This window comes from Lissotriton helveticus, chromosome 1_1, assembly GCF_964261635.1.
Source record: "Lissotriton helveticus chromosome 1_1, aLisHel1.1, whole genome shotgun sequence".
In the NCBI taxonomy this organism is placed as follows: Eukaryota; Metazoa; Chordata; class Amphibia; order Caudata; family Salamandridae; genus Lissotriton; species Lissotriton helveticus.
In genome coordinates, this window is record NC_136057.1 from 1,748,277,225 (window position 1) to 1,748,299,583 (window position 22,359).

Here is a 22,359-nt window from a genome sequence, read left to right on the forward strand (position 1 = left end):
CGGGCCTGCAGCACTGATTGTGTCACCCAGGGGAGTAGCCCTAAAAGGGTAACTCAGACCTGCCATTACAGAGTGTGCGCGCAGTTTGTAACTGTCATGTCAACTTGGCCAGTGCACACACTGGCCAGTCCCTAATCTCTCCTTTTCTTACATGTCAGGCACCCCTAAGGTAGGCTCAAAGTACCCCTGTGGGCAGGATGCAGTGTATGTGAAAGGTAGGACATGCCCTGTTGTGTGTGTGTGAAACCTAGTTACCACAAGCACCAAGGCTTGAATTAGTTGCGCACACTTCACCTGGTGTACTAACACCACAACTTAAAAATCACAATCTTAACAATTTTCTCTGAATTTATTTTCCCATTTTCCAAATTATATTCTCATTGAACGCTTTCACTATTATTTATCATTGTGAATTGCATCAACAACACGTCAATACATTCATGTATCTATACACGATAAATGATAACATTCATTTTTACAAATTCATTTGATGTTCAAGTATTGGCGCCCAATGCATTTCGGAACTATTGTTAGTTCCTTCTTCAGGGGCTAATCTTCTTTCACTGTAAGCGTGTTTCAACTGCCAGTGTGCCCAGACTTGCTTTCAAAAGGTTCATGAACTATAATCAAGTGCGCTCAAACCAAAATCTGCCAAGCCAAAAAGTGCCGGCGCTCAAATAAACTTCTGTGTTTGCAATTGCCTCCCGAGTTCTATCTCTATTGCAAGGCTACCTATTCCCCAAAGGACAGAATTGGAAGTTTGTTTGTAACATCTTATAAACATAACTGGCCCTGGGAACTAGGTGGGAAAATAACATTTTGTATGCCTAAACTCAGAACCTAACGATGCATCTTTTAGTAAAGGTGATTTTTACATTCTGTGTTTGAAAATACCACTTTTAGGAAATAAGTATTTTCTTGCTCAGTCACCCTGTGTGCCTCTGCTGGAATGTGGATTTCTTGTCCGGGTTTTTGGACGACAGATGGCTAGGATGCAAGGGTGGCTCCCGATAGTCTAGGTAGGTCAGGAAAGGGCTGAATAGACCTGGGCTGCGATGGGGGAAGAGGGAGGAGATTTCCTTGCACCTCAAAGGGCCTGGTCTGCCTCTGACAATGCCGGCTCCACCCCCTGCTGGGAACTCATACCAGAGAAGGCAGAACTGGTTCTGGCTGGGCACAGACACCCTCTGCCTAGAGGAACAAAGGATTTTGGGATAGAAATATTGGGGCCCAGACCCCTGAACTTTAGAACTCTTTAGGACAAGGAAGAAGAGCTGGAGAAACTGAAGAGGACTTACCACCTTGCTGTGTCCTTTGCTGTGTTGGCCTGCAGTGGCTGCTTCTGTCTTGGGCAGTGAAAGGACTGAACTTTCTGCAATATGCTTTTTGAGTTGCTCCAAGGGTTTGAGGTAGCGCTTGCCCCCTGTTCACGAAGCCTCAGGAACAACAAAGACTTCAAGCTCTTCTGACCGCAGCACTGGGGACTGTGTGTTTTACGCTGCAACAAAGAAAAAGCCACGCTACGACACGGCTGCTGACTCCGTGTCCTGACGGCACCGCCGCAACGCGACCCTGGTGTCACCGACGATGCCATCTGACGCTGCCACCGAGCCATTGCTCGCATCGCGACCTGTGGGCACTGCAATCCGCACCACCTCGCTTCACGACGACGCCTTGGCACGCCACAACGCGACCCTGGTTTCACTGAGGATGCCATCTGACGCCACCACCGAGCCGTGGTATCCCTGATGACATCGCTCCACGCCGGAATCAACGCCGCTGCTTGCACAGTGGTTCAAGGGCACCGCTCGTAAAGTTACACAACGCACCGCCCTCATCCAACACCGCAGCCTTGGCCTACTGACGCTGGTGCCATCGAATTCAGTTCGTCAGCCGACGATAGCACTTCAGCAACAACGATGATGCTGCTTGCACCGTGACCTGCTAGCACCGTGACGAGCACCGCCTTCATCTCACACCGTCACCCTGCTCTCTCCGCCGCCACCGAGCCGCTGCTCACACCGCGACCTGAGAGCACCGCACCGCTGCACCACAGCTCCTGACGCCGGCAGACGCCAGCCCTGCTGACTCCAACAGAGAGGAGATCGACCTGCAACGCGTGTGAATTAGAGGGCCCCAACGACCTTCGGAACCGATGCCTGCGGACGCCGTGTTTTCAGAAGCGCAACGATAGTTCGATGACGCTCTACATTTCTAAAAGGTACTGTTTGCGGGTCTTCCCGACACCGTAGCTGGCCCGCGACGCTACGGTCAGCCAGAACTGTTTGGATTTGTTTGCTCACGACGCCGTGATAGCCCCGGACGAAGCTATCGGCATCAGGAACCGTTTTAAAGCTTATTTGATAACTATGGATTTTTAAGTCATGGATTGTGGATTGCTATCGTTTTTGGTCTTGTTTTAAGAATATAAAAATATTGGATATTTTTCTAAACTGGGGTGGTGTCCTTTTGTAGTGCTTACGCTGTATTACTGTTGGTTATGTGCAAATCCTTTACACGCTGCCTCTAAGATAAGCCTGACTGCTCGTGCAAAGCTAACAAGGGGGTGAGGAGGGGTTATTTTAGGAGTGCAACTCCCTTATTATTCTGACTAGAGTGGTGGTTTCTGCCTGGCTTTGACACATGCTCAAGCCTGCCAAAAATCCAATTTCTAACAATAAAAAGCATTTGCAATGCAATAGGTCTCGCATTGAGAATATGCATTGGTAAATAATGCAACACCAATAGCTCAAAGTTTAATAATGCGAGAGAGCAGAGCAGATTATGCAGATAAATATTTGGACTAAAATGTAGTTATTTGCAAATTTGAATAATGTAAGAGGTATGCAAATATTTTTAGGAATATGAAGGTGATACATATTGTGTATGGTAATAGTTGTGTAAGGTGAGCGCATCACGGAGGGAAGTGGGGAGGAAGCACACAAGGGTGAGCACATCATGGAGGGAAGTGGGGTGAGTACATATGGGTGAGTACATCATGGAGGGAAGTGGAGAGTGAAGTGGGGAGGAGTACACATGGGTGAGCACATCACGGAGTGGGAAGCATATGACGGAGGGAAGTGGAGAGGAAGCACATAGGGTGAGCACATGATAGAGGGAAGTGGGGAGGAAGCACTCATGGGTAAGCACATGACGGAGGGAAGTGGGGAGGAAGCACACATGGGTAAGCACATGACAGAGGAAAGTGGGAGGAAGCACACAGGGTGAGCACATTACGGAGGGAAGTGGGGAGGAGTACACATGGGTGAGCACATCATGGAGGGAAGTGGGGAGGAGTACACATGGGTGAGCACATCATGGAGAGAAGTGGGGAGGAAGCCCACAAGGGTGAGCACATCACGGAGGGAAGTGGGGAGGAGTACGCATGGGTGAGCACATCATGGAGGGAAGTGGGGAGGAAGCACACATGGGTGAGCACATGACGAGGGAAGTGGGGAGAAAGCACACATGGGTGAGCACATTACGGAGGGAAGTGGGTAGGAAGCACACAGGGTGAGCACATCATGGAGGGAATTGGGGAGGAATACACATGGGTGAGCACATCACGGAGGGAAGTGGGGGAGGAGTACACAAGGGTGACCACATCATGGAGGGAAGTGGGGAGGAAGCACACAGGGTGAGCACATGACCGAGGGAAGTGGGGAGGAACCACACAGGGTGAGCACATGACGGAGGGAAGTGGGAGGGAGCACATGACGGAGGGAAGTGGGGAGGAAGCACACAGGGTGAGCACATGACGGAGGGAAGCGGGGAGGAAGCACACAGGGTGAGCACATGACGGAGGGAAGTGGGGAGGAAGCACACAAGGTGAGTACATGACTGCCACGGGTTCAAATCTAGTCGGGTGGTGCAGACCCTGCAGTGTTTTTGCTAGTTTGGTTTGAGGCCCAAGCATATATTCCAATTGCACGTCAGGCGCGTGACACCCTCAGCAGTGATGTTCAGCCCTGCCAAGCATCCCGCATCATGCGTTAGACTAATGCATTTCAGTGTGATGGTCAGCATCACCGCACTGAAATGTATTGTCACGCATTATTGCGCCTCCTCAGCTTTCAAGCAGCCAGAGCGCTGCTTAAGTACCGCAAACTATTTGGTATTAGAAGGCAGCGTGTGTTGTGCTGTGGCATGCTTGGGGCTGGCACAAGCAGCTCGCACTAGCGATCAGGGATGGCTACATTGTTTCAAATACCACAAGGCGCGGCAAAATTATGGACATCATCCTCATGGAGACCGAGTCTCAGCCAGAGCTTAATTAGGCCAATCAACACAGTCTAACTAGATCCTGCGAGGGGCCACATTCGCAGCCAGCACAGCGGGAACCGTAGCTGAGCTGGCGTCTATATGTTCTGCGCCGAGTAAGACTGACAGCAGTGCAGCACTGTTATCGGAGAATCGGCCGATTTATTTTTTATTTTCGCAGTAGGAATTTACAACTCAGAAGAGCCCTGTGAGCTATGTGGCGGCTCAACGATCTGCGACAAACCCTTTAAGGTACTGGCACTTTTACGGGGTGGGCAGGGGGTGCAGGAGTCAAGGAGACCCCTCCATGTAATTTAAAGTGTAGTTACGCAGCTGCTCTGGTTTTGGGGCTTCCGGTGATACACTATTTCATCCCCAGCTAAGTTACTCCAATCGTCCCGGTCACTGGTTCCCTGGTGAGACAGAGTAGCTGTCTGCATTGGAAGCAGCAACAGCAGTCTTGCCCCCTTGTACCAGGGCTCGCCGTTCCTCTCTATACTGGGCGGCCTCGAGAGAAGCACAAAAAGCTGTGCACGGTCCGGGCGGGGCAGGCAGTGCACTGACTAGACTAACTCTAGTGCCGCTGTGCTCCAAGGCCTTGGTGTCCTGATCTGTGTGTGTGTCCAGCGGGACTGAGACAGTCAGGCGCGCAGTTGGGTGACTCGGCCCAATAAATAGGAAGGTACCATTGTGGGACAGTGGAGCTATCAGGCCAGGCCTAGGTGTTGGGCAGGGCCAGCAGCGGGGGTGGCTGCATTGGAAAGCTGCGAGCGGGAGGCCCTCATTTAGGTCACAGCTAGGCAGGCTTGAAGCAATTTTTATTTTTTAGAATCAAACAATTTTATTGTGCGGTGGCAAGTCATAGAACACAGCCCAGTTGCCTACATCGATTCGCCGGCAGGGCGGATGCACACAATGTTTATACACAGCGTTCAGGTCTACACCCCTGAGGTCGACCCCGCGTAGGTGAGGAGGTACCACCACCGTACCGGAAGCATATTGACCGCTTTTATAAGAAAAAAGTGAAAGAACATCAAAACAAAAGCCCCCACCCACCTACCTCCCGACCCCCGAATCCCTCCACCCACCTATCCGCATCAGCTCATCCACATAACAGCAGTCTCCCAAGTTCCAGTCTCTTCCCACGGGAGTGCCACCACCACACACCTCAGGCGCTGGCCGAGGCCTCAACAGGCTCTAAAGGTATAAGTTGTAATATTTGCAGGTATTTCGGACACGTCACTTCCCGCAGCTCCTTAGACAGAAGCTGTATAAACGGCTCCCAGAGAGCTGCATAATCTGTGCCCTTTCCGTCCACCCCCAATGACAGGCGTTCCATAGCAAGAGTGTGCCAGAGCCGCTGGAACCAATTGCGTGGGCCAGGAAGCGCTGGGGAGCCCCATTGTGCCAGAAGAACTTGTCGCGCAGCTAGTAGGGCCAAAGCGATCTGCTTACCTCTCAGGGACCGCAAGGGGAAGAATTTAGGATGGGGGAGTCCCAGTAAAACATGCTCGGGCAATCTGGGCAATGTAATCTGAAAAGCAGCATCCAGTTCGTCAAGAACCGTTGCCCAATAGCGCTCCAGTTTCGGGCAGCGCCACAGTAGATGAATCAAGGTCCCGGTCATCCCACACCCCCTCCAGCAGAGGCCCGACTTCGCCTTGTCCCAAGCCTGCACGTGCGCCGGGGTATAGTACCAGTAGCTGACTGCTTTATAGGCAGACTCCGTCCCAGTGGTGTTAGAGGTCGTGTGGTGTGCGCGATAGAACACATGCTCCCATTCTTTGACCGTTAGGGGCCTTCCCAATTCCGTTTCCCATCGGACCCGTGCTTTCGTGCGGTGCTTTCTGGGACAGCGTACGATCATCGCGTAGAGTTCGGAGATAAGGCTGCGGTCATCTTTTTTTACAGACTAGCCATCGCTCGAAGGTCGTGAGCGGCCTAGACATAAGGGCCACATGATCCGGTGAGTTACCCAGTGTGCCACCTGTGCGTGATAGAACTCATTCTCTGGGCCCAGAGGGAAGTAATCCGCTCTCAGAGTCGCAAAGGGGATCAGGCCCTCCCGGTCAAAAAGCATACCCACCCTCTTGCACCCCTTCTCCCGCCAACGATGGAATATTGGCGACGAGCATCCCGGAGGGAAGTCAGGGTTATCCACAAATGGCGTCATCGGGGAGGGAAAAGTGGTCCAGCCCTTACGGAGCGCTAGCTGATCCCACGCTTTGAGCGTCGGGGACGTAACCGGCGAAGAATAAAGTCCCCCACGTCCTACTTTTACGCGGGAGCCAGAGTTCTCTCCAGAGGTTACAGCCAGCCACCGTCTGGTCCATGAATAACCAATGCTTACTGGACATGGGCCTGTTCCATTCCACCACGTATCTAAGACAGGTTGCCTGGAAGTAAGCGGATAGCAGGGGGAAAACCAGGCCACCAGAAGCCTTCGGGGAGGTGGCAGTCGCGAATGCAAAGCGAGGCCTCTTGTTATCCCACAGGAATTTATTCAGAAGAGTTTGCAATCGCCTAAGCATGCCCAGGCGGTGGCGCGAGGGGCATCATCTGAAAAAGGTAGTGTACACGGGGGAGCACTGTCATTTTTATCGCTGCAAGTCTGCCAAACCAAGACAATTTAAGACGTGACCACTCAGCCAGGGACTTAGCAACTTGCTCCACCAGCACCGAGTAGTTCTGTGTAAGAGTTGCAGGCAGCGTTGGAGCTAAGCGGATACCCAGATACGTGATAGCTGAATGCACCCACTGAAAGGCAAAATCGTGTTGCAGGTCTACTACCTCAGAGGCCGGGATGGAGATATTGAGGATTTGCGACTTAGTAAAGTTGACTTTGAACCCCGCCGCCGCATGAAAGGCACGTAGCTCAGTGGACAAGTACCGCAGGGACGTGTGGGGATCGGTCTGTGCCAGGATGACGTCATCTGCATACAGACTGACTTTATGGGTGTCAGCCCCAAAGCGAATACCTGATATATGCGCGTGGGCTCTCACTCGCTGGGCAAAGGGCTCCATGTAGAGCGCAAAAGCAGCAGTGAGAGCGGACACCCCTGCCGCGTCCCCCTAGTGATGGAGAAGGGGGCAGATTTACAGCCGTTGACTCTCACCACCGCCCTAGGTTCCGCATACAGGCACCGGATCCAGCGTAAAAAGTTGTCTCCCACGCCAAATGCCTTCAATACATCAAACATATAGTCCCAGTCCACTCGGTCGAAAGCTTTCTCCGCGTCGATGGACAGCAGAAAAGCCTGGTCGGGTTCGATCACCCCATCCATTAAGGGGCTAAGCCTCACCGCCAGTATCCCTGCAAACAGCTTTGCATCAATGTTGAGGAGCGATATCAGCCTATACGAGCCACATTCCGACGGCTCCTTCCCAGGCTTGAGGATCAACGTTATGGCGGCCTCAGCCATGGAGTGGGTGACCACCCCGGTGTTGAGAAAGGAATTAAAAAGACGGGTCAAAAAGGGGGCCAGCTCCCTGCAAAATGTTTTATAGTATATAGCAGAGTAAGTCCAAGGGGTCGCTCACTACTTATCCTACCAGCGTGTAGCCCCAAAGCGTTGTGGTCCTTGAAGTCAGCATCAGCGAGTGCGCCTCTGCCTGGGTCTTGAGGAAAAAATCAGTCGCGTTGGCCATCCCTGGACAAGTATATAGCAGAGTACCCATCCGGCCCGGGAGATTTAGCTAGCTTGAGTGGAGAAATGGCTGAGATAACCTCCTCAATACGGATCGCCGAGCCCAGCATCTCAGCCGATTCAGGAAGGAAGGGAGTAATGTGAGAAGACTCCAAATATTCCGCTATGGTCTCCCGCGTGGACCCCTCCCTTGTGTACAGAGATTGATAAAAGTGGTGAAAGGTATCAAGGATGGCCGCTTCGGTGTTGCGGGTTGTTGCACCACTGTCTTTAATTTCAGATATGGCATGCAACCGCGCCCGCAGCCTGTGCGCCAGCATCCTACCCTCCTTATCCCCACAAATGTAAAACTTGTGGCGCAAACGCAGCAACGCATATGCCGCCTTGTCGAGGTCGAGATGTTTAAGCATGCGCCTCTTCGTTTCCAGTTTCCTCCACACCCTTGGGGCTCCCGTCCTCTTGTGGATAGCTTCCAGGCCTCGAACATCCTCCTCTAGCTCCACACGCTTTTCTCTACGCAACTTAGCATAAGTGGCCGCCAGTGCAATGAAATCCCCCCCTAACCATTAACTTCAGTGCCTCCCAGGTTGATGCTAAGGACGTGTCCCCTACCGGATTTTCAACAAAATAGTGCGTGATAGTGTCCTGTATCTTATTTACCACGTCCTCAGAGTGCAGCATCGAGTCTCGAAGTCGCCACCCAGCCGACGGAGGTCTGATGGTGTATAGTGAGACCTTCACCGATATGAGCGCATGGTCAGAGAGGGAGCGAGGCGTAATGTCTGCATTGGACAGATGAGGCAAAAAGGCGGACGTGGCCAGAGAGTGGTCAAGGCGTGCATATGGTTTGTGCGCTGCTGAATAATAAGTGAAATCGCGCTCCTGGGGATGTTGGACGCGCCACACATCATGTAGTCCCCCCTCAGTCCCGTATCTTATTTACCACGTCCTCAGAGTGCAGCATCGAGTCTCGAAGTCGCCACCCAGCCGACGGAGGTCTGATGGTGTATAGTGAGACCTTCACCGATATGAGCGCATGGTCAGAGAGGGAGCGAGGCGCAATGTCTGCATGGACAGATGAGGCAAAAAGGCGGACGTGGCCAAAAAGTGGTCAAGGCGTGCATATGGTTTGTGCGCTGCTGAATAATAAGTGAAATCGCGCTCCTGGGGATGTTGGACGCGCCACACATCATTTAGTCCCCCCTCAGCCAGCCACTGCCTCCCCTCCTGCGACCATGCCCCCGTTTGCTGCGAGCGCTGTCCCGATCTATTTATCCCTCCCTCCATCACAAGGTTAAAATCTCCTCCAACTAAGATCAGCGCATCCGGGGACGCCAAGACCTGAGCAAGAGCAGCGCGAAGGAAGGGTTCCTGCTGAGCATTCAGAGCATATATGGACCCCACCGTGAAGGGCGTCGCTCCCCATTGAACCCGCACGGCCAAGAACCTACCCCTAAAGTCTACCATCTGGGAGAGCACTTTACCACGCATACGACTACTAAACAGTAGTGCCACTCCATTATTCTTGTTCGGACCAGAGGACCAGTACTGCACAGGGAAACGCTGGTCTTGCATACGCCTAATATCCTTGGCAAGCAGGTGAGTTTCTTGCAACAGACACACATCACCATCCGAGTTCTCTAAAAGGGACAGTATCGCAGCACGCTTCACAGGGCTATTGAGGCCACGAACATTCAGGCTCACCACTCAATTCCCTAGTCAGCGCAGTCTTGAAAGAAACACAGCTAAGCGGCATGCACCGCCACCGCCCGTCCCACAAGAACACAAAATCACACTGTCCCACACCGACCATAGCAAACACCACCAGCTTGTCCTGCAAGGCAACTCCCCGCCCTCCAAAGTCACATAGGAGGATCAAACCCAATCGATCTCTACTACATCAACTGGTAGCTGATGCGGCACCCCCCCTTTCGTCCCCCACACGCATATCCCCCCCACCCACACACCCCACACGAAAGAAACCCAATTAAATCAGCACAGAACCAAACAAGAAAGAGGAATAAGCAACAGTCCGTTGAATAGGCCCTAATGGAAAGGGAACATGGCAGCCAACCAAACCATTCCCATTTCCTGATACAGGACATTCCCTCCAGCACGGACATTTGTAGGCACCTCAAGAGGTGCCCATCCGGGCCCTCTGGCGCCAAGCAGATCCTTTAAAGTCCACATAGTAGGCGTGAAGCCCTAGGCATCTCCGGGGGCACCTGTCACCAAGGCCACCGCATCTCCCCTCTCCTTCAAGCTTAATGACCTGTCCGGCTTCAGAGTTGGCGCCTGCTTGCCTACCTTCTGCCATTCTGCGGAGCGCCTACGACGTCGCTCAGGTGAGCTACTAGGTTTAGACGGGGTAGTTGGTCTCTCCATACCCAGGATTGAGCGTGCCGCCTCCAGTGATCGAACCTGGACCAACTTAGATTTCCATTTAAATATAAGCCTAAACGGGTGTCCCCACGAGTAGGGGACCCCCAACTCCCTCAAATAGGCAGTGATAAGCTTAAAGTCTCGCCGCTTGATGAGTGTTGAAGCCGCCAGGTCCTGAAACAACACCGGGTGGTGATCACGAAAGTGAAGAGGGGCCATGTCGCGCGCCCACTTCAAGATCCTCTCAAGTTGAAAGTCATGTACACAGACGAGGATGTCCGGAGGGGGGGCCTTGGCTCCCCTTGGTAAACCCACACGATGCTCCCGATCCATTTTAATCTCCTGCAAGCTGTCCTCGTTCAGAATATGCTTAAAGAGGGTCTCCACATACTCTCGCAGGTTTACACCTTCACCTTTCCATGGCACCGCTCTAAAGCATATATTATTCCGCCGAGACCTGTTTTCAAGGTCTTCGGAGTGGGCCTGCAGGTCCAGATTCTGTTCAGTGAGACGGATCACGTCTTGCTGCAGCCGGTGGATATCTTCAGCCGTCCCTAGGTCATGGTCCTCTAGTGCAGCAACCCGCTCCCCCACATTATCCACATCGCGTCGCAGTTCTCTCATATCTGAGGCCAGTTGCGTGCGCAGTTCAGTGATATCCTCCTTGATGGCGGCGAATAGTTCAAGCATGAACGCCTTGGTCACAGGAGCATCGTGGTCTGACTGGCGTGAAGAGGAGTTAGCTGCCGGCGAGGCGGACTGCTGAGCCGGCTTCAGGCTACTGTCCTTCGGTAATTTGTCCTTTTTGGGCCGAGTCGCCGCCATTTTGTCGTCGCTGGGGATTCGCCACTGAACCCGCCACTCGCGTCAGTCTCAATGTCCTTGCTGCCTTTCAGCGCTGTCGAGCGGGCTAACCTCAGCAGATTGCACCCTACTCTGGTGCACCTCGAACACTGCGTGTATATGGCCACCTCTGTCCCTACTGCGGAGCCCCAGTCAAAGAAATCGCCCCCCGGCCCCCACACCGGAAAGCAGGGACAACGGGGCGAACCGCCGTCACACCAAAGCGCCCAGGCCCAGCCAGACTCGTGCGTAGCAGTGATGGCCAGCTCATGTAAGTGAAATACTACACGCAGAGGCCCCGCTCAGGCCCCCCAAAAAGCAGGCCACCCCAGCGCCTCCCAGAGCAGGTCGAGAGGGACCAGCCCCACCAAGGCCAGAAGCGTTCTCTCAGTTGCAGCCCAGGAGGCAGGTAGGTCGGAACACAAGCCGGAGTAGTAGATAGGGGCGCAGCTAGATCACTCCTATTAGCCCCTCAAAGTCCGCCGCTGCACAGTGCTGGTAGGGCCCCCCCTCTCAACAGCCCAGGTCGCTCAGGCTCTTCCGGACCCTCCTCCCGACCCCACCGCCCGCCGATATACGGGCCGAGAACTCGCAGCACCACCGGCGCTGAGCCGCCGCCTCTCACCTGTACCACAGACCGCTGGTGTGCAGCGCTGCACGTAGGGGCTCACCCACCAGGCGGGGATCGTTCTCGCCACCACCGCCCCCGGAGGAAGGGCCAGTGTTCGCCGCTACTCAATGCAGGCCTCTCGCTCCAGTCGCAGCGGCCTCCTCTCCAGGCCCACGGCCGTGCTTGACGGCAGGCCGCAGGGTACTCTCCTCCTGCCCTCCGTCTCGAAGGCAGCACTGCGGCCCACAGCGTCGCGCCGCAGTCAACTCGGGCCTCTCCGGGTACACAGCCCAGGCCACAGCGCCGGAGGGGTCGATCGGGGCAGGCGCTACAGATCTCCTCCTCTGCCTCGCAGCGCCTCCAAGCCCCAACGCTGCCGGTCCGCCTCAGCTGCGGAGATCAAGGCTTTCTCTCCCAGGAGCCCGTCTTGGGTGTCAGAGTCCGTGGGCTATGTGGTGCTCGTCCGGTATCGAGGGCACCGCCTCCGCCACACCAGCAGAGGGCTCAGACAGCCCACCCCCCCTCAGCGGCGCTGGAAGTGTAGCGCCCGGCTTCTCCCGCCTCGCCACCCAGCAAGGCCTCGGTACACCGTCAAATCGGCCGATGGAGGGCAGAAAAACACCGGGCAGCACACCCCGGCCTCCCGGACCACGCCAATGCGAATTCCTGCCGTGGATGGGCACCGCAAGGACCCGCTGTACAAGGCTAGTATATGCTTGGCGCCAGAGGGACCAAAAACGCGTCCTACTCCGCCGCCATCTTGGCCACGCCCCCCAATTTTTATTTTTTAGACCGATAAATTACTATTTGAAAAGGTGTGTGCCACCTCAAACATGCCAATAGTCCAGTCTGAGGTGGGAGACTCCAGCTTTATTTTAGCTGCCGACGGAAAACCAGCGGTAGTCGAGGGAGTCTGCGAGGCACTCCGCTGATTATAATTAAATTATACACTTCTTCCAGACTGCTTAATCTATTTTGTGCCATTTTGGCTAGTCTGATAAATGGAAGCCGTCTAACAATTATTCTTAAGCTTTGCAGCAGTTAACTTATCATTTCTCCATGTTCAAAGGGGTGTCATTTCTGATATTTGTGTTACCATAGTCGTCATTGCTTGATTTTTGCTCAAGAGAAAGTGTCACTCGTAAAAGTTGAAATGTCACTCAAAATTACACAGAAATTATGAAAATGTCACACATGGCAATCTAAACCCTTGGCAGCTATGAGTAAAGCGCGGGTGCCGCTATTATACCACAAGTAAAGAAGTAGAAAACAAAATCAATTTCTTCACCTTTGGTATAATCGCTGCACCCGCGCTTTACTTTTAACATTAAAAGTAAAGCGCGGGTGCCGCGATTTTACCAAAGGTAAAGAAATCGATGTTTTTTTCTATTCCTTTAGGTATAATCGCGGCACTCGCTCTTTAATTATAACATTAAAAGTAAAGCGCGGGTGCCGTGATTATACCAAAAGTAAAGAAATAGATGGTTTTTTCTATTCCTTTTGGTATAATCGCGGCACCCGTGCTTTACTTCTAACATCAAAAATAAAGCGCGGGTGCCGTGCTTATACCAAAAGTAAAGAAAACCAAGTGGCGCGCGCGTGACGCCTGTGTCTGGGCACCATCATTGCTCCTCCCACAGCCTATTGGTGTCTATTACGCGCTTTATTGCGTGTAATAGACACCAATAGGCCGTGGGAGGAGCAATGATGGTGCCCAGACACAGGCGTGACGCGCGCGCCACTTGGTTTTCTTTACTTTTGGTAAGGAAACGCACGAGCGTGTGCGATTTCTAGGTCAGCTCACATTCCCCGTTTTTCACCTACAAAATGCCTCGCGCTGTGCAGTGCACCGCAAGCGTGAGACCTAAAAAAACGAATTTGTGATCTGCATATAATCTGTTGTGCTTTGCAGAAGACACTAGTACCCTCTATGCTACTTTATGAGAAGTCAAAACTATGACTAAACAAAACATTTCTTCAGCAAGTATGTTAACCGCCATGAAGGGCTTTAAGTGGACTGGGTCCCTCTGGGTCTCTGATCTGGCAGTAATTGCAAATGGCCATTGAAACGGGTCCCTATATTCGGGTCCTGAACTTTAGAGGCATAAACACCGAACGATTTCTGAACAATGAATTTACGACATGTTAAGGTAATCCATTATAGCAATTTATCTTGTTTATGCTTTACATGTGTAACTTAATCTTGCATACCTTAAGAGTGTTAACTCTTAACAGATTGTTGTTTTTGCATATATTTTTTTTGCGTAGCACATAACTCTTGTATAGTGTATACTCTGAACGGAGTAATCTCCAGGTGTTTATTATCACAGACCACAATTAAGAGTTCTGGTATTGAGGCTGAAGGTAGTGCGAGTTCTCTCAGTGCCGGTCACTGGGTATAACAAGCATTGGAAATGCAATAGGTCTCGCTTTTGTTTGGGTCAGAGCTATTGGCATTGTAAACGGCAATGTCCTTTATTCGTGTGTTATGGACTGTATGTATGCGGTGTATAGTGGAGTTATGTGGGCTGCATTGGATTAGTTGTGGAATTGTGTGGAGTGAATTTGTGTAGTGAAATTGTGGCATCGTGTGCTGTGTAATTATGTGGATAGTAAATATGTGGTATTGGGTGTAGTGGAATTATGTTGAGTGGTATTGCGCGTTTTGGTATGTAATTATGTGGAATTGTATTTTGTGCTGTAGAGTATTATGAAGTAGAGATTAATTATGTGGTGTGCTTTGGAATTTTGTGATATGATGTTGAATTATATGTTGTGATTTGGATATATGTGGTGCCCTGATGGACACTGATTTCCTTAAAGGATGGCAACAATGATAGAGGGTGAATTCATAGCTCTAGAAACAAATGCCATATGAGAAAGCTAGTAGAAACTGGCCACCGGATGAAGTGAGAGCAAAAGATCAAACAGTAAAATATATACAGATATCTCTCTTTCTGAAAAAAGCATTGTGTTGCCACACAAATGCAAGCAAATGCGTGCAGTTCTGCAAGTGTCTATGCCACACAATTAAGTTATCAGAAAGTGATGTACCATAAAATTGAAAATAGTTTTTGTAGAAGAGAGACACAACTAACCAAATAAAGACGCAAGGTGAGGGCATCAGGTTAACATGCTATTAAAGATGATAAAGCAGATTTCTATCCTTGCTTGTCAACAGAAAAGACAAAATAAGGCAAACCCATGTGTGCTGTTGTGGGCTGGCACATGCTGGATACTGGTTATCTTAACACTTTAATCCCACCACGTGAAACAGTGTCCAATTGCAGCATCAGATGGCAAATTATTTTTTAAAGTGAGAGTGGGTAGGAGAATAACGAGAGCCAAACGAAAGGTACATTGTTTGGTTGCTGATGAGACTAACTGGTTAAATACATGCATGAAGTGACTGCAACTAAGTGAACCTTCTCTAGATCTGAGCATTGAGATTTAAGCCTTAGATTCAAGGAGGTGGGCTGAACTGAAACAAAGATTTTAAATACACCCACAGGGAACTATAGACAAGGTGAGGGGACTGGTGCAGTTATGCCCAGCACAAGCTCTGCGGATTCCTGTTCCTACAGAGCAGTCACAAACGTCTACATGCTGCCACAGCATTGTGCCTCCTACTCTCCTGCACTTGGGACATGGTGTCCCTCCAGCCAGCGCCTTCTCAACTGCTGATGTGCCCATTTCGGCCTTTGTTCAGAAGGATGTGCCGAATTATGCCTTGTCATTAGGTTCTCACGGGGCATGCAGAATCCCAAAAAAGCTCACCATACACCCAAAGGGATTCAAGTGACTGTATCTCACTGTTCCTGGTGCCTGGCAGTGGTGCTTGTGTTGTTACGGCTACGTACCGCACTACTTAAGAAAATGCGCCTCAATAGTGATTTTTTAAAAATCATTCAAATGAAAACACTGTCATTCTTGTGCAAGTGCAAATATTAGGCTCAAATTCAGCAGCATTTGAAAATAAATAGATAGCACAACTAAAACATACTTCTCTACATCTACCCACTTCACCAGGATTGGCAGAATCCAAGATTTTATCCAATCGTCAATGGGCGGATTCGCAGATCTACGGTAACTTCACCGTGTCCACATCGCACCCTTATTCTTGAAACTTTTGATGCGGTGATTCTCGAGGCCGGCGCTCTCCACCATGGTGCTGCCTGCAGCTGAGGTTCGGGACTCCGAGGACCTGCTACTGCGCCCGCCGCCTGCCAGGAGGTAGCCAAGCCCTACCCTGCCCCCATCCTCAGCTTCCGCAGTGGGACACAGGTTGGACATGTTGGGCGTGGGTACTCCAATAATAAAAGTGGGCGCCTGGCGCTCATGTTAAAGTGCGGTGCCTTGGGACTGGTTGGGGATGAGGGTTTTTGAGGTGCGGGCGCCATTGTTGACTGTGTGGGCTTGTGTACAATAACAGAAAGGCACAAGGGCGCCATGTTAGCGCCTTATTGTAAAAGAAAATTTACATACACGACGACCCCTTGTATCGCATGCCGCCTCTTCTGAGCAGTGAAACATAAGGTGTGCAGGGCTGGAATTTAAAAAAAAAAGCATTTGCAATGCACATGCTCCCTCCCCCTCTCTACAGACCAGTCTTGACAGCGCTTTGATTGTGCCATCTTCCACACAAGTGGATCCTTACATTGTGCGCATTCATGTAATAGCCTGCTCACCACCCACCTCACACTTAGGGTAAGTTCCAGGTCTGTTCCAAGTTGCAATACAATGTCATGCCTCCAACCCCCACTTTTTGAATGGTAATTACTTGTTTTTCTCACATGTGTAGCTCCCATGTGAGTATCCCTTTCTTATCCTTTGCACGTGGCCACACCCTCCACACGAGCCGGTCCATTACCCTTCAGGTACTATACAAACGAAACCTTAGTTCCACCACATAATACCAGTTGCTTAAAATGAGCCACACACTGACATTATCCCTCATCTTCTCATGGGTCCTGAAGAGACCCTACACTGCACACAGGGTCGAAACGCCGTCGACAAGTTGCATAAACGAACCATTGTTCACCAGCACTGATCACTGTATCTAGCACTGTATACTGTACATATGTAAATGGTTGTTTTATATGAAGTATTGGAAACTGTGTATATATTTCACATATGTCACTAATTTTCTAGGTTCCGTTTTTCACTGGTACACCTTTCACTTAGACCTGTTATGTTATGTTAAATGAATTTATATTGTGCGCGGAAACTCAAGGAGACATAAACCAGGACTATTAGAAGAGAAAGGTCTTTAGCTTTTTTTTTTTTAAAGGGGAGAGGGGTTGGCCTAACGGCTAAGGCGCTCGACCTCGGACCTGGGGATCTGGGTTCGAGTCTCGGTAACGACGCCAAAAACCTCCTGTGATTCTGGGCAAATCACTTAATCTCCCCGTGCCCAAAATGAAAGTGTGTCCTCATGTAACGTAACTGGTGCTATTAATCTCCACGTGCCCAAAATGAAAGTGTGTCCTCATGTAACATAACTGGTGCTATGTAAAGCGCTCTGATACCTGATTCGGTTCGGGTCTAGTTCGCGCTATATAAAACTCTGCAAAAAAAAAAAAAAAGTTGCAGGGTCTTGGATGCCACGCAGCGCCATGGGAAGAGCATTCCATGCCAAAGCAGCTTTCTGCACAAAGGAAATATGTTCAAATGTATTACCTTGTAACAGTATTTCATTTCAAGGATTATATAAATATTTTTGATTCAAAAACAAATCAGAGGTGTATTTGCTTCCTTCTCTCTCCAATATCACTATAACCCAACATATTGCCATTGTGCTCATATACATTGAGATTACTTCATTAAGTGTCCACAGGAGCCCTTGTCTTTTGATAATAAGATGCCTGTGACAACACCTAAAGGCTTGTTTGGATTAGTGCGATCGGAATTTCACCCAGGCCAGAACAAAGGAATTTGAAGTTAGCAACAGCAAGAAGGGGAGGAAAGCGCACCACAACCAGCAAACATTTCCCATGTGGTGCAGAAAACTAGAGACTGAGGGTCGTGAGCAGTTACAGCACTGATGGGAAGGGGTGGCGTTAAGGGAAAATCTTGGGCTGAGTAGAAAACTCTTTCAAAGGGTCTGCTCTTACTCCTCCCCCTACATACATTCACTGAAAGAAATGAGACCTCGCCCCAAGAAAACTTCACAGCTTCCTGCTAGGTTCGGTTTCAGGGACCAGTTAAAGAGGCAATGCTAGTCATGTTGCTGATTTCCTCCGGAGCATCACAGATTTGCATTCCCGTTACATTCTGTGGTGATTTTTTCCTGATTCACGCAAACTTGAAATATTATGTGGGTGGCTGGAGTTGTACCAGTGGCATCTACAGTCAAATCTCCTGTTTAGTGGGTAGGAGTATTCGGTCCCAAACCCTTACTGGCCGTATTTAGTTGAGCAAAATCTGGAGAGGGTGCTTGTCCTAGACAGGGGGAGACCTCTCACCCCCTAGCCAAAAGAGAGTTCCAAGAGAGTGTCAGGACAATGGACCCGGTGTAACAACCGAGTACTACGTGTCCCGACCCAGTTTCTGATGCCACAGCCTTTGCTGACCTTTACCTGGCCCCCCCCCACAAAGAAAACATATATTGAGCGGATTCCCCAGGTCTACGCCAGTTCTGTTCAGAATATTTTACAGTAAGCATGACAAAGCTTAGAGTTAGATTACGAGCGCATAATTAAAACGCATGCAAACCTTTCCAAGGCACTTATCCTACCATCGCAAAATAATACAGCACAACCCGCCCACATTAAATACACACACCCTCCTGTTTTTTCCTTAGAAAACTCTCGTCAGGGCACCACACATAGCCTTAGAAACGTACGATTTGCGTGCCCGCCAAGTTCACAGGACCAATAGACCTAGACTGGTTTAACAGCTCACAATGGTTCACTGTTCCATTATTATTTTGAGCGTCAATTCTTAAATTAACCCCAGTGCCTCTTTGCTCTTGGAACTTGAACATGGGACCCGATTATCCCCCTTTCCATGTAAAGATATTTTTGACTACCTACATACCAACAATTGTTTATATTAACTGTCCGAACATGTGTCTTGACTAATGGCTTATTTTGAAACAAATTATGTCTCCCACAAAGGTTTTCTTATATATATATATATATATATATATATATATATATATATACACTGTGTGCTCTCTACACCAACCTATGACGTCCATCACCCCTCTTTTGACTTCTCCTTTTTCGTTTCTTGTATTGACCTCCCCTCCCGTGTTCTTCCCTGCCACTCTTCTTTTATCGTAACATTCAAATAACACTTTGTGTGCACCTTCTGACTATCAAAATCTATATAAATTATTTGCATATTTCTTTATGGCTACGATTGTATATCAATGCCATATTTCCATATTATACTTAATTGTTTTTCGTTATACTACAAATACAATACATACAAATCTTTAATATGACTGCAAATGACCAATTTTACCGTAACTCTACATCTGTGTCTGTCGATATCTTTGCAATGTCTTGGCTCCACCATTACCTACCCTACCCTCTCCTTTTCCTCACTCGGTGTATTCCTCATTCGTTGTCCTTTGAGCATTGCATATCTGTTTCTTGATTGTTCTCAAATGATTGTTTAAGCCATATAATTTTATAAATGTTGTTCAGGAAGCTACTGAAAACTCACTTCTTCCCTTAAACTTTCCTCCCCTCCCCCGCTGACCCGCCAGGTGTACTGATCCTAGCGCTGGGATACCTACGGGTGACTACGCGCTCTATAAAATTAAAATAATAATAACATGTGTTTGTGGACCACTCTGCACCCCGCACACTGCACGTTTTTTGCTTTCTTTGTATGGTCTGTTTATTGTTTGTTTTTTGTGGGTCATTTGGTCCACTGTAATGTTGATGCGTACAGCCCTGAGGAAGAAGCCCCAGAATGGATGGCCTTGTAAAGGGGGCGTAACATGTTTTGGCTGTTACTCCTCGCTTACGGCTTGACTCCGAATCCTTGAAGCGAGTCATAAACATTAAAAATAAATATCACTACCCTGCATAACTTGTATCAGAATTTTCTCTGTGCGAAACAACAACTTTCTGGCTTGTCCCGACTCGCTCTTGGATATCTCCTGTTTAGCACTTTTTACTTTTGTAATCCTGTTTTTTAAAGGGATGATAAAGCGATCGCGCAAGTTATTGAAACAGCAGATATCAATTTCACTGGAACAGCTGTCACAAGTGAGTGATGCTGAGGCAAGGAAAGGTAAGTGGGTGATGGCATTTTGAAAGCTAATAAAAACAACCATTTTAAAACAGGAGCAGAGGCAAGGGAAAAAAAGTAGTGTGCCCGAACTAGCATAAATGGCCAGAAGTAAACTGATCTATGTAACAGGGTCAGTCTTCAGTTCGGGAACAAAATAGCCAAAAGGCTGGACAAACAAGCTATCTACCAAAGGAACTTCGAAAGACAGAGGAAGGAACCAATCAAAAGAAATGAGCCTGCTGAAAGAACATAGAGAAATTACAGCATGTCTTGAGAGACAGCGAATGCACCTAGGCTCGACCTAAAAAAGGGAAAACATGGCTACATAAATTGAACATAAAGGGAGTGATTGAGATACTGAAGACCGCTGCCCCTACCACAGACCTCAGTAATGTTTTAATTCAGTCTTAGGATTTCAGAATTTAAACATTTTCAATGTTAATTATTTGCAACAAATCATGGTGGTTACTCATTCATCTTAAAACAGCTAACAACCATTGACAAATTCAATATATAACTGGCTGTTTTCCTGTCAGTTATTGTGTTATATATCAGTATAGAATAACAGAAAGCTCAGAGGAACCAAATTCCAGTCCATTGGCACACTGTGGGAATCACAGAAATTTAGAATACAAGTTTAAGCCAGTCTAATTAAATAGGCCAAATCCCATTTGGAACCCCATCCACTTTTGTCATCCCTTTTAAAAGCCCTGCCTCCATAGAGATCCTACTTTATCATCCCCTTAAAATTGCTGAGCACACAAAATTCTCTGCAGAAGATGCCTTAAACTGGGCAATATATAAAGTGTGGCCAGTTTGTAAGCAATTAAGTAAGACATACCAGATTTAATGCCACACATGTCCTCGTTTCTAATGTTTTTTGCGGCAGTGTTTTAAAAAAAAGTGTTGAATATCATGCTCCTCTCTTTGAACCCTATTCTATAGCTTTCTAAATAATCCCCACTGCCAGCACCGTTTCTAACTCAGATTACCCCAAAACACAGCGACAAGAATACATCGGCTTCCCCTCATTCAAGGATACAAACAACCCCTCCACCAACGTGCACATCGCAAACTAAATGTGTCCCGATTGTGTCAAAAAAGTGCTTTCACTGTGAGATGTAGAGGGTCGGGTTTGCTTTGTTACATACAACGCTCTCTCACCTGGCAGAAAGCTGCAGCAACAGCTTCAAAAGCTTAGAATCGTGGGGGGTAAGTAGGACCCCTGGCTAGTTCTCGCCGTGTGTATCCTTTATTTAGGTCTCCATGGTACTTGTATTGAGCCGCTAACTAGGACCCTTGGGGCAGGAGAGCCCAATGACGCACCCAGAGCGCGAGATCAAAACAGTGGCTTCTGGCTTCTGGCTTCTGGCTTCTGGCTTCTGGCTTCTGGCTTCCGGCTTCCCGGCCCGCTCGCGCTTCTACCACGTTCAAAAGCGCAACCAGTAGTAAGGCGGCCTCGGAAGAGCCGTATTCCTCATCCTCCAATCACAAGCCTCGCTGTGCTTGGACTCGGCGCAGGCGTAATGAGTCTCTGACCATAGAGTTTCGTAGTTCTTACTTCAAAATCCCCTTGTTCGACGTGGTTGGCTATTTTTGGGAGCAGACGAGCTGTACTCCTATGGTCACTGCAACGGTTCAGATTTTTGTGGGTTGGTGAAATGGGTTTGAAAAGATTGGGGACTTTAAAAAAAAATGTAATATAGGCAAACTTGGCCGAGGGCATTGGAGAGAGGATGCAGCCTTACGGCTAAAGCTGCCTAATTTGGAGCCACGGAACCAGGCTCGAGTCTCGGCGTCGACTTAACATCCTGTGATTCTGGGCAAATCACTTAATCTCCCCGTGCCTACCAAAAATGAATGTGTGCTCATGTAAAGCACGGGGAAATTAAACGATTTGCTGAGAATAACAGGATGTTGGGCTGACGCTGAGACTCGCACCTGGTTCAACAGTTCCAAAATCAGCAGCTTCGGCTATTCTGTATTATCACTTCATTGACGTCATTTTATTTGTCAAAAGGGATAATAGAATAGATCTCTACATCTAATGCCCTCGAGCAAAGCTCCTGCTGCATACAACTTGAAAAAGTTTGGTAGTTGAGACTGTTGCAACAATAGGTGTTGCGTCAATGTGTATGGGGTCAGGTGAGAGAAGTGGCTGCAAAGAACAAAGTAGTCTAACAACGTAGTTGGCTTTTTATTTAAATATACAGCACACATATATTAAAAAAAATGCAAGTTAAACTGGTCGGTTCGAAATGCATTTCGCTGGTAGGAAAACTAAGTTGGTTACTGCAGTCATACATATGTTCTATGGATGTAACGGGGATGGCAGTAGATGGGGGGGTGAATTGAATCTCTGTGCTG

General features: G+C 49.1%; 1 protein-coding gene across 1 annotated transcript in view; it reads right to left on the minus strand.

Moving 5' to 3' along the window:
* Positions 1-21,418, minus strand: part of SPC24 (SPC24 component of NDC80 kinetochore complex) — an 87,561-nt gene extending 66,143 nt beyond the window's left edge. The window contains exon 1 of the mRNA XM_078639996.1: positions 21,157-21,418. The gene's annotated coding sequence lies outside the window, so the exon portion shown is untranslated. The remainder of the gene's footprint in view (positions 1-21,156) is intronic.
* Between the last annotated feature and the right edge of the window lie 941 nt (positions 21,419-22,359).